Source organism: Mus caroli, unplaced genomic scaffold, assembly GCF_978045245.1.
Source record: "Mus caroli unplaced genomic scaffold, Mus_caroli_1 scaffold_18, whole genome shotgun sequence".
In the NCBI taxonomy this organism is placed as follows: domain Eukaryota; kingdom Metazoa; phylum Chordata; class Mammalia; order Rodentia; family Muridae; genus Mus; species Mus caroli.
Window position 1 is genome coordinate 4,843,774 of NW_028227273.1, and position 4,377 is coordinate 4,848,150.

Below are 4,377 nucleotides of genomic sequence, written 5' to 3' on the forward strand. Positions count from 1 at the left end.
ACAACCCAACCATTACTAAGACAAAGAGTTGCTTTTTAAAAACTAGCACTGGGGCTTCATCAACCCAACTAGTAGATTGGAAAAGTTGAGCTGATACCTACATGGAGCCTTCAGCCCTATATTCTGATGGCTGTGATTGTTCTTGGGACTATTCTTCCTGTTGGGTTGCAACGTCCAGCTTCAATATGATAGTTTTGCTTCATCTTATTATATACTTTTGTCATGTTTGGCTATCCACACCTATGTTAATTTGACCCGTCCAGCAGGTCCAGTTATTCGAGGGTCTCGAGGGGACCTTCTCCTAAGAACCAAGTGGGGGGATAGAGAGAGATGAGAACCTTGTGCAAATAACGACATATGGAAGCAGTCTGAGTAGCATCAAGGTCCCAACTGTATTAGCCAGGCCCAAGGTTTAAATGCACAAGCAAAAGGGGAAGTGCCTTTCAGCAGGAAGGATGGGGCAGTAGAATTGCACAAGCAAAAGGGGAAGTACAGGTACTTATCAGCGGGAGGGGGTGGGGCAATAGAATTGCACATTCTTTAGGCAGTTACACGGGGAAGCAGGAACTTGGCGGTATCAGGGTACATCTTGAGGTCAGGACATCCGGCGCTAACTTAGGGTTGGAACAATCTGTGGTTGTTCTCGGAGTGGTGTGTCGATGGTCCACTTTTGACCCCCTTTTCTTCTCGGGGGAAGAGGCCCAATTCAGAGATCAGGACAATAGCGTTGTCTTAATAGCTCCCAATATTAATTCAGTACTTATCTAGCTGCTGTCACAGCTAGGCGGGCACACCAAGTCTCTGGTTACTATATTGACCTAACATGTCACTTCTAAACTAACTGGTCTCTTTTGGAAGCTTTTTAAAAGCAAGGAAATATTGTTCATGCCACTGTCTTTTTCACTCTGCTTTACCCCACCTTTAGCATTCTGAGTTTCCTCATCATCACCAATAACCATTTAAGTATTCTTCCACCAGTGCTTCTTTCATTTTATTATTCTTAAAATAACTTATGGCCTATTACAACTGTTATCCATTGTGTAACACTTAGATGTACTTAAAATATAAAAGAAAAAAATAAAACTCAGCCAAAGTCTAATATTAGCTATAACCACATTAGGCAACCACTTTCATTTTACAAGTTATGTATATGTGTTCATATAAACAATAAAACAACAGTTATGAGTTCTTGCTATGGGTCAAAAATTATGATTAACAGTTTATACAGATTACTTATTTAATGTTCATTAAAACTCTATATGAACTTGTCATATTTAGTATTATTCTTACAAACTGGTGTTGAGACTTGGCAAAAGTGATTCATTAAACTTTGGCCTACTATTTCTGGAATTTGGCATTTATCTACCATGACTGCATGCTCACTTCTATAGATAAAGTGTTTTCATTATTCAGACTGCTTAATGCCAAATTTGCATTCCTTTATACAGGAACTTAGACAAAGTTTTGTTTCCTGTAAAGAACTGAGAATATCTCAGTCATATATTTCATCAATTTCTGTGATGTTCTGGATAAGAAAATGATTAGGAATTTAAAAGCCTTGAAAGGTATATTATATCATACTATTACTTGGAATAATTTTCATAAATTGCAATTTTTTATTTCAGGGATGAAATTTTGCTACAAATTTATAATAGTGATTTTCTAGAATTGGTTGAGAAGATATTTTGTCAACCTGAAGAGAAACAAAAACACACCATAAAGTTAAGTAATATGGAAACATGCACTGAATTTGTTTTGAAGACCTGAAGGATAGATCTACTATGATTAAATAAGAATGAAGCGTACATTATCATATGCTATGAAAGTATGTATCTTAGTTAGCCATAGAATCTAACAAACAATAGATAGTAAGAAGCAGGTTTCATTTTCAATTTTCACAGCTCTTTAATGAAAAATGTTAGAAATTTGTTTTCACTGTATTAGTATTCTACTATATGAAGTTGGTCATGTTTTCTAGAGAGAATTACTGGCAGGATATTGCTATGTAGAAAGAAAGATGCATTAAAAAAATTCCTTTATGTGATCGTGGCATGACTAAATATTTCAGCTATGATTTAATGGATTCAAAGTACCCCAATCACAGCAATGTTATAAGAATGACAGGCTTCATCATGTATTGAAAGTGCCATTTTGGGATGTTCTGGAAACTAGGAGATAGAAACCAGCTACAGGAAGTAGATTACCTAAGATATATTCATGGGCCAATACATTGGCCCTTGATACTTCCTCGTCTTGGCTACATGAATAACGTGGCCACATGCTTCTGGCATCATGATGCTGTTCCTGACCTTAACAGACCTCAATGCTTTGACAGACTATCACACACATAATATACATAGATTACTAGCCCAGGAAAATTTCAAAATCTAAGGTTAAAATATATGTTTTAAGAAATGAATCTAATGAGAAGAAATCTATAGCATAATCTTTTTAATATCTTAATATTATGCATTACATTATAGCCACAGCTTCCTACAGTATGGGTCACAACTCTGCTTGGGTCATGGAAATGGAGCTAAGTGTCAGAAAAATTGTCATTGAAGCAAACTGTAAAATAGATGTTTACAGAATGTCACATCAAAATGGATTTCTTTTCATTGCTCCTTATTTTCTTGTAAAGCATTGACCACATGTTCTGCAACAGTGAATTTCCAACTTTAGTGTGTGTAACGATCTCTTCAAAATCTTCTCAAAATACAGATTATAATTCAGAGACTCAGAGTTGAAGCCTAGAATAACACATTTCCTACAAGCTTCAAGAGTACCTATGCTGTAAGTATGTGTACTACAGTTTGAATACTGTAGCTACTCAGAGAAGATACTGTAATCAGGGTGGGTTAAACTGTTTTTAAAGCCTGCCAATATTTTCTTTGGAAGATTTTATAAAAATTTGGGCAAACAGATAAATAAAACAGATATAAAAATTGTTCCTTTTCAGATAATACATCATAACGAGTTATTATTTTTGTATAGCATGTCCACTAACAAAAAGCAATTCATCACATACAAAAATCTCAAATCCAACAGCTTTGGCTGGTCTTCTGTGATATGGCAAAAATGTTGCATGTTCTGAAGCAAGTTGCACTGAAGTCATAACAACCAACATAGACATGTTTTTGCCAGATACACCTTAGATCTGTTATATATTTAATTTTGAATAATTTTTGACAGTTGTGTGCTTAGAAACCTTTTGCTGCTAACCATGGTTGTGACCTTCACATTCAGTTACAAGGCTCCATGCAGAGATGTGCCCCACAGTGTGGGAAGCTGTAATAAGAATGGAATGCACAACATTAAATCCACAAAAAGCTTTTATGCCACATAGTACTCCTCATTTGTTTAGTGCCTCAACACTTACCATAAGAGGTAAACATAATGAGTTTATATTAAGTAGAACATATTTTAATGTTCTAGGCATGTACAAGAGAGCAAAGTGAAGGATAGAGATTCATTAAATTGAATCTAAAACAATTCTCTGATGTATATAGAGAGTTCTTTATTAAAACTGTTCAATTCATACAATTGCTTTTGTTATTGCTATACAAAAATGTTGCTCTTTAAAATGAAGTCTAATTTTATGTTTATAAAAGGGGGGCATAATGCTATAAAGAAGGTTAAGCTTGGATAATCAGCTGTGTCTTTTGTGGTGTGTGTGTTTGTGTGCATGTGCTTGCACACATGTGTATGAATTAATAGAGGGTCTTTTACAACTTTCAGTTTTTATTAGTGTACTGACCTTTCAGTTGGGTGAATTCCCATTTTAACTCAAAGTAGTAGGTTGCTGATCTAAGTTGATTTAATTATTTATTGTTACAAAAATACATATTGTAACCTCCCTCAGCTTGAAACAGGCTGATCCAGACTTTGACCTTGCTGCCACTAAGGAGATTACCTAGGATGGAGCCTTCAGACCTAGATGGCTCTATTGTTCTGCCACTTGCCACTGCTCCTCCAAGACACTGCTACCTGCTGAGAGGCCCCTGAGCTATTCTGGAGACTACACCCTATCCTGCCTGTTGTCACCTGCAGCTGGTTCTGAGCACCAAGAATGGATTTTGGGGATGGGCCTTCCCCCCTTTTATAAGCATAGTTTGCTATTAAACATTTGAGTCTTGATCAGGAACCTTGACTTGGCATCCATTTTTCTCTCGATAGCCTAGTTTCTGTCTTTTTAGCCCCAGTTTGCCTCCCAGGAGTAAATCCGGTCCATGTGAGCGGTGGGCCAGCTCCCAACAACATATGACAGTAGCCAGACTTTTAAAATATATTTTAATAATTCTTTGCAAATTTAACACTCCTTATTTAACACAATGTTTGAATGCATTTATCTCTCTGAACTTCTATATTCATCCCCAT

The 4,377-nt window shown here is 36.2% G+C and overlaps 1 long non-coding RNA gene across 1 annotated transcript; it reads left to right on the forward strand.

Moving 5' to 3' along the window:
* Window positions 1–551: 551 nt before the first annotated feature.
* Window positions 552–4,087, forward strand: LOC110312218 (uncharacterized). Its single transcript, XR_002380039.2, has 4 exons — window positions 552–594; window positions 1,626–1,825; window positions 2,722–2,793; window positions 3,863–4,087. It is a non-coding gene; the product is annotated as an uncharacterized LOC110312218 (long non-coding RNA).
* Window positions 4,088–4,377: the final 290 nt, after the last annotated feature.